The 13,272-nt window shown below is 37.4% G+C and overlaps 1 pseudogene; it reads left to right on the forward strand.

The window, feature by feature from the left end:
• Nucleotides 1–12,543, forward strand: part of LOC107687631 (excitatory amino acid transporter 2-like) — a 14,934-nt pseudogene extending 2,391 nt beyond the window's left edge.
• Nucleotides 12,544–13,272: the final 729 nt, after the last annotated feature.

The raw sequence follows: 13,272 nt of genomic DNA on the forward strand, positions 1-13,272 counted from the left end.
CACGTGAAAGTGAAACCTGAGCGGTGAACTAATTTTCGGCAGCCGAAATTTCAGTGCATCTCTAATTATTGGCGACATCAGAAATGGATATTATATAATAGATGCTTTTTTGAACATTTTAGCAATTTAAAAATGTAAAAAAGGATTTTTTACACGGCACCCCTGCTCTCGACAGACGGCACCCCGGTTGGGAAACACTGACGTAGGGTATACCTGAACCACACACACACAAATATTTTTATATATAGTTTTTTACTGTCTGTTGTGTTGGTCAAATACTGTAAATGCAGCCTTGATGAATATAAGAGACTACTTTCAAAAACATTACAAAAAATCTTACCGATCCCAAACTTTTAAACGCTAGTGTACATCTTGCAAAAAAAGTCAATGGAGAAAGATGCTTTTTGGCAGTAGAATTGAGTCATTTTGGTATCAACCAAGTGTGCGGCATATGTCCTTTAAAAGTGAAGCCAAAATATTTTGATCGCCATCTGGTGGCTGGCTGTAGTACAGGTCATAAACCCCGCCCTCACTATTTAAACGAATGGGACTTGAGGCAAAATAAATAAACAAATTACACTTCAAATAAAATTTTTCCCAAAGATGTTTTCTGTCATTTTAAGTAGTTCTCATCACGCTGATGTATGTTCAAGTGTTCGTTTTTCTAATCCACCTTATTTTTCCTGTAAGAGTGGACACGGCCATTTGTCAATTTTATGGGTCTGGTTTCCGGTCTCATTTGCTTCCAGCTATTTTTAGCTGTACAAAACAGCTCGTTTGGCTGCTTGATCCTGCAAATTGGTGTGTCTTACCATATAATTGCAATGTATTGTCTTAATTATGAACACACCGGTTTGTAGTGCAAACAGGTTTACCATTTACTGCACGTTGTTATTCTTCTCGTTATTTCCCTATAGCGGCTAATGAACCGTAAGTCTTGCCCATATGCTTACTTCCGCATTGAAGAATAAGGTGGATAAATTTGCTTTTAGTTTGTAATTTGATTCTATAAAAACAGGGTGTGGTGTCATGATTGTGAGCTTGTGATTGGGTCTGCGGGAGTTTGGGGGGTGACTTTGATACCACGGCTCCAACTCATGACAGCAGACTTGGGCTCCAAATAGCATCATCACCGCAAGATGACAGCGGCTATACTGGGATGTTCTGGCTTCACTTTTCTATAGTAGAAAGAAGTGGAGAAGCATCATCCATCTTTTTTTACAGTTTATGGTATCAACCAGCAGAATCTAACTGGGCCGTGCTAACCAGCAAAACGTGACCAACTGACCCCTTGAATAACAGCCTGAGTTCACTGGAGGCATAAAGTGAAGGATAGGATGTTGAAGTGATCATCACTGTCTATTTACCTTGGATTTTCTTCCTTTCTTTCTTTCTTTCTTTCTTTCTTTCTCTTGACTTGACTATACAGATAGAATGACGAATAAGCATTTGGGCAACCAGACAAGTGCAGCATTGCAGATGGACGATGGAGTGGAAGCAGAATTAAAAGACAACACAAACCAACAATGTGGCTGGTTTTCACGCAACCTGCTCCTTGCCCTCACCCTGCTAGGTGTGCTCATGTGTGTGCGTGCATGTATGCATGTGTGGGAGTGTTTGTACACAACTTCAGATCTGTCTGTATCTCCTTCCTTGGAAGTTCAGGGGATTAAATAAATTTGCCATTTTATTGCCTGTTTGGTGGTCATAAACTAATAAAGCCTATCAAGTCACAGTGAGGTGATAAGGACAAAGCAGCAGAGATGGTATTATCTCTAAAATTGTTGATAATATACGGGAAGAGATTAGTTAATTACGTATGCAAAAGGGGGGTGTTTAAGGCACAGCAGCTGGAAAGAGGAAAGAAATGGTCATGAAAACTAAAATATTGGGTCCAAAAACTATTTATAACTGTATAATACCACCAATTTAATCTCAGTTTGTCAGCCTTTATCGTCAGCTTTCATCTACTCCTTTATACTTACATTCTTAGAAATATAAAAGATAACCCTTGTCTGTCGTTTCATAACTGTGATCATCGGTCAAACCGCAGACAAATACCAAACTAGCAAGTTCTCAGCAAATTTTTTGGCCCCAATGTAGTGACACTGTTTATACAACAGTAGTTTGAGATGTTGCAGATACAGGATAGTTATGCAGTGGTGCATGTGAAATACCCAGTATCCTACAATGATCCATACACCTTTTAATAAGCAGGCCGAACATAACCGGTGTAATCGACACTCTCACAGGTGTTATAGCGGGCACAGTGCTGGGCATGATGCTGCGTTATGTTCCTGATCTGGACACAAACACTCTCATGCTGATTTCATTCCCGGGAGACATCCTAATGAGGATGCTGAAGATGCTCATCCTGCCCCTCATCATCTCCAGTCTCATCACAGGTCAGTGCTCAAACACATGTGTTGTGTTTTAAGATTGCTAAATGGGAACAGAGTGTCTACAGCACCAGAAATGTTGATACAAGATCTCTCTCTTCTTCTGTCTGGCTCGCAGGCCTGGCCGGTCTGGATGCTCGCTCCAGTGGAAGAATGGGCTCCAGAGCAATGGTGTACTACATGTCCACCACAGTAATCGCTGCTGTTCTGGGTGTCATCCTGGTGCTTGGAATACACCCTGGGAACCCGGAACTCAGGTCCGGTCAGATCAGCTCCGCCCCCAAGAACCAAGAAGTTAGCAGTCTGGATGCCTTTCTGGATCTGATCCGAAACCTTTTCCCTGAGAACCTGGTCCAGGCCTGTTTTCAACAGGTAAAAAATTGTGCTCGTGCTTTAGAAAGTTTTAAATGTAATCACAAGATCACCCAGCATGCACCTGGGGTCAGTGGTTTACCATGAAACCGGGTCCCGCCCACAAACAGAGACATCATGGATGAGAGTTTGTGTCTCTGATGACTTGTGGGCAATTTTTCTCTCTCTCTCTCTTCAGGACTTTTCTCTATATTTGTGCTCTGTTGAAAGATTTTTTTGTCATCTTTCTGCATTTCTGTTGTTTAGAAAATGTGAATCTTTCAGAACAGTGGCACAGCAGGTTGCTCGTGACGTATATTGGGATCCTGGAGTCACATCCCAATTGACCGATGGTTTCATGTCATCTTTCTGCATTTCTGTTGTTTAGAAAATGTGAATCTTTCAGAACAGTGGCACAGCAGGTTGCTCGTGACATATATTGGGATCCTGGAGTCACATCCCAATTGACCGATGGTTTCAGGCTGTCTGCGGCCAATGGTTCACAGCTGTTGTTTTTTACATTGTTTGTTAATGGTTTTTGAGCATGAGGACATGTCACGCAACCTGTCCTGTCCATCTGCCTAATTTGTCTTGCTTCTAACAAGTGACAAATGAATTTGTGTTGAGTTTGGCCAACAAACAATATAAGAATCATTTTCTCTTCTCTTTTAAAGTGGCCTATTTATTTTGCAATCGTAACGATGGATGATTATTTTATTATTTTCATTTAAGCATAGTTTTTTCCTGCTGTCAGATAAAAAAAAGTACAGTTATTGTCCAATTATTGTTTTTACATTGCAATTTCAACTGTGTTGTCAGTTGTAATTCCTGCATCCAACTTAGTTACCAGAGCCAAAGTTTACTCACATTTAGTGCTACTTTAGAACCGGTTGTTGTATTCAAAGGCCTAAGCATGAATATTTTTCATAAGATTTTTCTTTTTTCTAAACTAAAAGATAAAATGAAAATGTTGTACATCATTCAGGTGTCACTCTACATATTTGTGATGTTCACTCCTTTTTAAATGAATTTAAAGATATCTTACGTTCACACTGTGGTTTATGTTTAGTATTGCAGAACCACATGTTTTTCCATTTATTCTAAATAAGTGAGGCTTTTGAATGCTTAGGGTGACCATACATACTCTTTTTCCTGGACGTGTCCCGGCCGAGATTTCTAAATTGCCTAAAATGTCGAAAATTGGCATTGGTTCCCTGTAGATCCCACTTTCTCACGTGCCATGATTGGTGGATTATGTACAATGCCTGCATGCTATTGGTCAAACTTCTTTGCGGTCTTTACTTTCATCAAGTATGAAACTAATAGAAAACAAAGCCAAAAGGTGTGTTGAAGCGGCACTGCGCAGATCAATCTGTGTGTGACGACAAAGTACCACGAGAGCGATTTGTCAGCATGCAGAGCGTCTGCTCTCTAATAGTTTTCACAGTACTTTGATGTTACATGCCAATCGGGCTGCGCAGCACTGCTTCAAGCCAAACACTCATATAAACTGGTCAATTTATGCAATTTAGAAATCCCGGCCAGAACATGTCCAGGAAAAAGAGAACGTATGGTCACCCTATGAGACGCAGCTCTTAACAGAGCACATAATAAACATTATTGTGGTGTGCATGAGACTGATTCCAGATAACCAAGCTCTCATCTGAGAATTTCTTTCTAATTGTTGTGTTTGCAGAGCTTTATATACACCATTTCGCAGCAGATCCACCTGGATCATAAGCTCTATCCCTGATAGTTTGTTTGCTTTGAATGCATTGCACATCACATGAGCAGCACCACACTAAAAATACTTTTATTTTCTAATGGAAGTGGGTCAAGACATTTTATGAGAACAACATTGCAGAGGATAGAGACTCAATAATATGACTATGACCAGTAAGATATAATCAAAGGTTATGTGTTTACTTCCAAAACAATATTTTTCTAAAGACATATCTTGTTGACTACTAAATATTTTCACCATACATCACATCCTGCCCCATACATCACAATTCATAATTGATTCTTTTTTTTTCTTTTTGTTTTTACAATTAATTGTATTGTCCTGTTAAATAGAATGTTTGATAATAAAAATAACATTTACAATGCAGTAATAATATTATAATATAATTAATAATGATAATAATATATTTAAACTAGTGCTGTCAAACGATTAATCGCGATTAATCGCATCCAAAATAAATGTTTTTGTTTACATAATATATGTATGTGTACTTTGTATATTTATTATGTATATTATGTATATATAAATACACACACATACAGTATATATTTTGAAAATATTTACATGTATATATTTATGTTCATATCATTTATATTATATACAAATATATTTAATATATAAACATAACACTTTTTTTAAATATATACTGTATGTGTGTGTATTTATATATACATAATATACACAGAACACACACAATGTAAACAAAAACTTTTATTTTGGATGCGATTAATCGTTTGACAGCACTAATTTATACTAAACTACTCTGTCAAAAAAAAGTGTTGGTTACAGTTTAACGTAATCATCATATATTTCTTGCTTCCCTTTTCAGGTTCAAACGGTGCTGAAAAAAGTAGCTGTCCCAGTCCAGAACCAAACCGAACCGATCCTTGTCAACAGCAAAAAACTGGAAATGAATTGGGGAATTAATGTTTTAGGTTAGAGTATATTCTGGGGTTTTTCTTTCTGTACTTAAAACACAAAATACAGCATAGATGTAATTTGAAGTAACAGCAAATACAAAAAAGTCTCATTTCATTTCAATTTGTGATGCATTATTGGAATACCAAATAATGTTATGATTTATCAATAGATGAATTTCTGTTTAATTTCTCTGTTTTTAATTGTCATTTTTCTCACCTCTGTGCTGTAAGGTTTGATTGGGTTCTTCATCACATTTGGTATCTGCATGGGGAAAATGGGAGAGAGGGAGAAGCTCGTGTGATTTCTTCAACATCCTTAATGAGATCATCATGAAGATGGTGTCCATGATCATGTGGTCAGTATTTTTAACCTTTATCGTGATTATATATCTATTGCTGCAACTGAAACGAATGAATTTATTTTAGCCATTTTATGGGTGTCATCCACTCATAAATAACACTAATTAATCTCTCCATGTTTTGATTCCTGAAGCATGGGATAAAACAGGCTACAGAAATGTAGAAGGAATTATTGTGTTTGAATCTGTCAAACATGTTCAGGGGTGTTCAGCAGAGTGAGAGAATTGGACAGAGAGAAAAGTATAGCATGTAAGGAAGAGGGAAAGAGGGGGATTTGTCAGGGAGAAAACAGCACAGGAATCTGAGAGAGTGCAACATCGTATTTGTGTTCCCATGAGTAAATGAGGGAGTTTTATTCTGGACGTAATATATCCTCCGACACATAAACCGCAGACAGATACCCACACGCTGGCAAGGACAGACATAGCAGAAAACAGATAGAGCACTGAACTTATGAATCATGTCTGCAGAAATGAAACGCTTGATCCGTAATGCTAACAGGCCATTTTACAGCACAAAAGAAGTGAGACAGTGGAAAGGAACATGTTCGTTTCATATTCTAATACATCTTTAACATTAAAAGAACAAGCATGGAATAAGTAAATAGCCCAAAATAAAAGCATATGACAACAAAGACAGTCCCCGCTCTGCCCTGAGACCGTCCCATCTGTAACTAACTGTGTTCTGTGTTTTCCGTTCACAGTATGTAAACTCTTCAAATGGTACAATAAACATCATCTGTTGCTTACCATAACACACGGTGAAATATTTACACACAGCATTTCAGATGAATTAAATTCAGACCACATATGAAGTAACATCATCTCATATGGTGTTCAGGTTGCGAAACTGGGCCAATATGATGATCCCCTTGCAAGAAACCCCCTTCTAAAAATGTAAAGGCAGCTATATATGAATAAAGACTCATTTATAATGTGTGGAGAAAAAAAGTAAGTGTGATTATTAATGTAAAATAAATAAAATTGCCTTTGTACAAAAGATATATATATATATGTTCTAAAGATAAAAGAAGTATATATACAGTGTAATAAATATTGTTCCAAAGCAGCTTTCCTGAGAATATTGAGAATATTTTATTTTATTTTTAATAAAATATTTGTATTTTATTTTTAATAAAATATATTTTATTTTTAATAAACTATATATTTTTATTTATACATATTTTATTTATATTTTTACATTTATATTTTACCCCAATACAGAAGCCCTGAACCCATTTGCCAAGCCACACATTTTATTTTATTTTATTTTTAATCAAATATATCTTTTTATTTTATATTTATATTTTTTTATTTTCCACAAATGCAAACTTGATACAAACAAAATTGATTGATTGTCAAAAAATGCATTAAAATGTGTTTTTATTTTATACATTTAATGCTTGTTAAAGTTAGAGAAGTATTATGGCGCAGCAACAAAAACAAAAACACTTGACATCAACTCTAAACAGCTAAACTGGCCAAACTAATAACTCCACTAATCTGTCCTCAGGTACTCACCAGTAGGCATTGCCTCCCTCATCTGTGGGAAAATTGCTGCTATCGGTGACCTGGAAGTGGTGGCGAGGCAGCTAGGCATGTACATGGTCACGGTCATAGTAGGTCTCGTCATTCATGGCAGGCTCATTCTGCCAGTCATATTCTTCGCTGTGACTCGGAAAAACCCCTTCACGTGTTACTCTGGTATCTTCCAGGCTTGGATCACTGCTCTGGGAACGGCCAGCAGGTACAGACAGCAGACTACTCCTCATGCGTTTCATGGTGATAGAGTTCTGGCAGCACAGACTTAAGAGTTAAAGGTCACTTTTGTTTTAAAAAAGTTGCCTTGAGAAGCAAGATCTATCTCTGTTTTTCTCTCTTTTACATATAGCACTGCCAAAACACATTCTCATGTTGAATGCTTTCATTTTTCATACTTTCATTTTATACTGGTATGTGGTCTCAGATGTTTTAATATAAACTCCAACATAACCAAAAAAAAAACATCAGATGGATGACTTATATTTTAGACACCACACAAATCATCCGCACTACCTAATCTGGCCAAACACGTTCTCTGATGTTCTCCAGAATGGAAAGATTAATCAGTCTAAATGGATGGGAAATTATGGAAACATATTTTAGAGAGTTGTTTATGAATAAATCTGGGTTTACATCTGTTGCGCCAAACCATTTTCTGAATGTCAAACCAACTGTCAGTTTGGCACAGAATATGCATTCAATCCTATCAACTTTGTTTTGTTTTTTTGTTTTGTTTTTTATAATTATTGGTTTTGTGGGTTATTTAGGAAATAATGTTTAGTCAGAGCATTTTTTCAAACAACAAATTAACATTTGTTAGACAATTATAATCGATTTAACTTTCTCTTTTTCAGTGCTGGGACGTTGCCAGTGACTTTTCGCTGTCTGGAGGAGAATCTAAAGATTGACAAGCGTGTGACCCGCTTTGTGCTGCCCATTGGAGCCACCATAAACATGGATGGCACTGCACTCTATGAGGCCGTAGCAGCCATTTTCATCGCCCAGATGAATGACATTGCCCTAGATGGAGGACAGATTGTCACTGTTAGGTAAGGAGATGTGGAACTGAAACAAGACAAATTGTGGCTTATGCAGTGGCTGCAATAAAGAAACCCTTGCATTACAACACATGCACACAACAAAATCCCTTTATCTATGGAGGGATTTATTTCAAAGTGTCTTTTTAGTTGCAGCTTTTAAATTGTATTATTTTATTTTATTTTATTTTCAGGTAAGACTTGATTCCTTATAATTCACTTTAAAATGGGTTGAATTTTTAAAACACAAACACAGGTCTTATATATAAAATCCCACTATTTTAATGACTTCAAATTTGTAGTCATTTTTATGTATTTTATTTTATTTTAATATAAAATTATATAAAATAAAATTTTTAGGTTGTACCATCACATTTTAATGACCGCAAATTTGTAGACAATTATTTTATTTTATTTTATTTTATTTTATTTTACAGGTAAGATTTGATTCTGTATAATCCATTTTTAAAATGCCATTTGTTGTCTCGTTTAAACATCTGCCTGCTAGTTCTCACACGCAGTCTGAATGCAGTCTTGATTTATGAGTAACATGTTTGGTTTTATGATCCTTTGTGTTGTGCCATAACAATCTGGTTATTATTACAATTATTATAATTGCTTTTTATTACCATGGCTCTATAATTGTGATACAGTTACAGAACAAAACTTTAACCTGCAGCTACATCACAGATGTGCCTCCTTGAACTGAGCTAGCATCTTCTTCCAATTCTTATTGTTATTTTCCTTCTTTCCTCCATTGAACTTTTTCTTTTTTCACCCCCTCAATAGATCATATCTGTCAGTGCCGCCCCATTCTGAATCTCAGTCGTGGTGGTATAATCCCTCTCTCTCTTTCTCTGCAGTATGACAGCGACTTTAGCCAGTGTGGGAGCGGCCAGTATTCCCAGTGCGGGTCTGGTCACCATGTTGCTAATCCTGACCGCCGTGGGCCTTCCAACTCAAGACATCAGCCTGCTCATCGCTGTCGACTGGCTTCTGTGAGTTCAAGCAGCTCTGTTTGTGTTATGTACGGGCCCTGACGACGGCCCTGGTTTTGTCCTGACTAATTATCAACTGTCGTCATGAACATAAACAGCTGTCCTGAGCTGTTCTGTGTCAGCGTTTAGAGCTGTTTTTGTGTGTTTTCAGCGACAGAATGCGTACCTCCATTAACGTGGTGGGCGACTCTTTCGGGGCGGGCATTGTGGACCACCTATCACGGGCAGAGCTCACCGTGATCGACGGGGACATCCCTCTATCAGACGAGGTGTTTGTCCCCCCTCCACCTCTCCTCACTGAAATAGACCTCATAGACCCTCTCAAGCCGCCCGAACTGCCCCCTCGCTCCCCGCGCCCCCCAAAGCTCAACCATCACGCCCCGTCTCTGACCCCTTCGCAGTCTCAGTCGCACTCTATCCCGCACTCGCCCCGCTCCGTCCGCTCTCCGTCACCTCACTCCATCCGCTCGCCCTCCCCTCGCTCCGTGTGCTCTCACTCCCCAAGGCCTTTCCGAACACATTCCCCTCGTCTTTTACGCAGGACGGAGCCTGGATACTGCGCCCTGCCCACTCATGACAACCAGGTGAGGCTTCGTTCAGAAAATATAAATATTAACATTTTTAAGCTACGAGTTTCTCAAATAAATGACTGCACAGATTGATTTTACAGAAATAGATCACCTAAAAATGTACTGTCTGTCATCATTTACTCACCTTCATATCGTTCCAAACCTGTATGACTTTCTTTCTTCTGTGGAACGCAGAAGTCACTCTTTTTCTTTTCCATATACTACAAAAGTGACCAAACTGGTGTGCTGTGTTGCCAAGTCTTAATATGAGACAAATACAGTTTTTTTTGTTCTGTTTTTTTGCAAGAAACAGACGGAGATCTAAGTCATTATTCAAGCTTATGTTAAGCTTCTTGACGTGTTTAGTAGAGTTCATGAGAGAAGTTACGCTGTCTGATCTGTGAACAAATCTTTCTTTTTAGTCTGATCTTGACAGTGATGTGTTATATCCAGTTCACCAGTCTGAATAATTTGTTCGCAAATTGGACTGATCTGTGGAGTGCATCCTTTTTGAACCTTCCTTTGAAAACCTTTGAAAACTTCTGTCCTTGTTCTTTGTAATTGCATGAAAAAGAGTAAACAAGTTCTGCGGAAGAACAAATACACTACACAATACAGAAAAAGTACACAAAAAATATCCTGTTAAATTTATGATGTAAAAAAATAATGGCAGCTGTGGTTTCCAGAAAAGTGTTTCAGGTATTACGAGATTTTGGCATTTTGGTGTCTGTAAATTTTACTAATTATACTTGTATATTTAATTAAACGATATATTGTTAATATTAAAATTGTTTAAAAGACAAAATACCATCAGAGTAATAAAATAAAGCAATAAGCCCCGTGAAGCCGTGGTTTACAGTGAATTTATAACAGCTAAGGGGCGTTGTTGTCGATGCGAAGCGAAGTTATAAGCTGTTATTAGCTGTTATAAATTCACTGTAAACCACGGCTTCACGGGGCTTATTGCTTTTATAAAATGGTTATTCCATATACGTATGGAATACAGAGCAAATAACGTGTAATGATATTAATAAAAACAGTAGTCTTCCACCAAACAATGTAGTTCCTCAGAATCAGTTGTGGTTGCAACAAAGTTGTTGCCGAGCAACACACAAATGTAAACAAAGGTGTATGTTTGTAGGGTAATTTACAACAGCTTTGAACGTGGCTCAGCCAATCAGAATCAAGGACCGGAACTAAATTATTCAGTAATTCATAGGTTTACTTGCAACCATAAATCTGACAGTAATTTCACCACAATGGTAAACCATTTACAGTTTTTCACTGTATATGACAGCTTACAGTTAATCAATAAACAGGTTTTACTTTAACATGTTTACTGCAACATCTTTTTCTGTAAAAATGACATTGTATTGACATGAGGGTGAGTAAACTATTCGTTTCAGTCTGATCAAGTAATTCCGATGTTCTTATACTGAGGTGTTTTTGTTGTGGATATGCTGTTAAAAGTCGCTCATCACTTCGCATCCCGCAGATTACCACTCTTCCCAGAGGTTTCCGAGAGAGAGGCAGAGACCGGGAAAGAGACAGAGAAAGAGCGAGACTGCGGGAGCGGGATAAAGGGAGCGAGACTGAGGAGGACGAGGAGAAAGAAAGAATGATGGACGAGGCGAGCGACGGAGAAGAAAGCGACGACACGGCGTATGACAGGCGCCACAACATCCCACCTTGTGACCTGCCCTGAACGAGACAGACAAAGCTGTAGCACATTTTCACAATACTTCTTCCGTATCTCAGAACCCACCTTTCTGGGTGAACGCTGGCATTTTTGTTGTTTGGCACAGACTTTGAGTACCTAGGTTTGTTGTGTGTTTGTTTTGCATTGAGAAACTTGATATATAAGTGAATGGAGGGTTCACTATGTTTCTTAGTATCAGCTTTATAGTCTAGCAACTGTAACTGTTTGTAACTTGTAGCTTATTTGCTTTTACAGGATTTCGGTAATAAACCGGACGAGTGGCTCTGAGCGTTTATTGCACATGCTCTGCCAATCTTGATTTTATTTATTCTTTGACTTCCCTATCATATAATTTATCTAGGCTACTGGGATACTGGTTATAACACTGGATGTCACTGCACTGCACTGTAAATCCCAGACTTACTCAATGGTTCAGGGAAAAGATAGCCTTGACTCATTTGAGCTGCCTTAGTTTACTTTTATAGTCAAGATGTCCTCTGTTCAGTTGCTAGTGCAACATAAACAAAATGACAACAGGCAGTTCAAATGAGTCGAAGCAGTTGGTTCCTATAAACAGTCCAAACGTTTTATGATTTGTTGGGCTTTTCTTTTGACGGTGGCCTAGGACGTCACAAGCAGCTGTGAGTAACATGATGCAGTTTCTCCACGTACCATGTACGTTTCCGCGTGTCTTAAAAATGTGAATCATACACTAAAACATAATTTGCATGTACAGATTTACCAATACACTGTTTATATTAGTGGGTGTGACATCAGGCTTACACAACTCAACATTACCAGGCCAAGTGCAGTTACACAAATCTGATATCATACTTTACTTTTATACCCATTGTCCTTGCACAAGTCGTCCACTGTCATGCTGTATGAATGCCAGTGCAGTTTTCACACACATCCAGCCTATCATAAAAAAAAAAATCACAAGTGAGATATTTTTTTTTAATTCACTTTTCATACTTTAGAACATATTGCCAAAGAATTGCAATATTTTCTTTGAAATAAAAATTATTTCATCGTTAAATTATAATAGTTTGTAAAATTGTAAATTATAATATTATTAAATTAAATAATAATAGTATTAAATTATAATAGTAAAATAGTTGGAGGTCAGTAATTTTTTTAAGAAATTAATACTTTATTCAGCAACGATGCATTCAATTGATCAAAAGTGACTGTAAAGTCATTTATCATGTTACAAAAGATTTCTGTGACAGAATATCTGATGTTCTTTTGAACTTTCGATTCATTGAAGAATCCTGAAATTACACTTAGCATATTTTATGTATTACTTTTACACAAAAATATTAAGCAGCACAACTGTTTTAAACATTAATAATAATACATGTTTCTTGAGCACCAAATCAGCATATTAGAATGATTTCTGAAGGCTCACGTGACACTGAAGACTGGAGTAATGATGCTGGAAATTCAGATGTAAAAAATGTAGTAATATTTCCTAATATTACAGTTATTACTGTACTTTTGATCAAATAAATACAGCCTTGGTGAACATTAGAGACTTAGAAAACATTCAAAATCTTACCGACCCCAAACTTTTGAATAGTAGTGTTAATACAGATTTGCCATGATACCAAAGTCTGCAGTCAAGCGTCTCAGATTTCAGTAATCCTCATCC

The sequence above is a fragment of the Sinocyclocheilus anshuiensis genome, unplaced genomic scaffold, assembly GCF_001515605.1.
Source record: "Sinocyclocheilus anshuiensis isolate Anshui unplaced genomic scaffold, SAMN03320099.WGS_v1.1 scaffold361, whole genome shotgun sequence".
In the NCBI taxonomy this organism is placed as follows: domain Eukaryota; kingdom Metazoa; phylum Chordata; class Actinopteri; order Cypriniformes; family Cyprinidae; genus Sinocyclocheilus; species Sinocyclocheilus anshuiensis.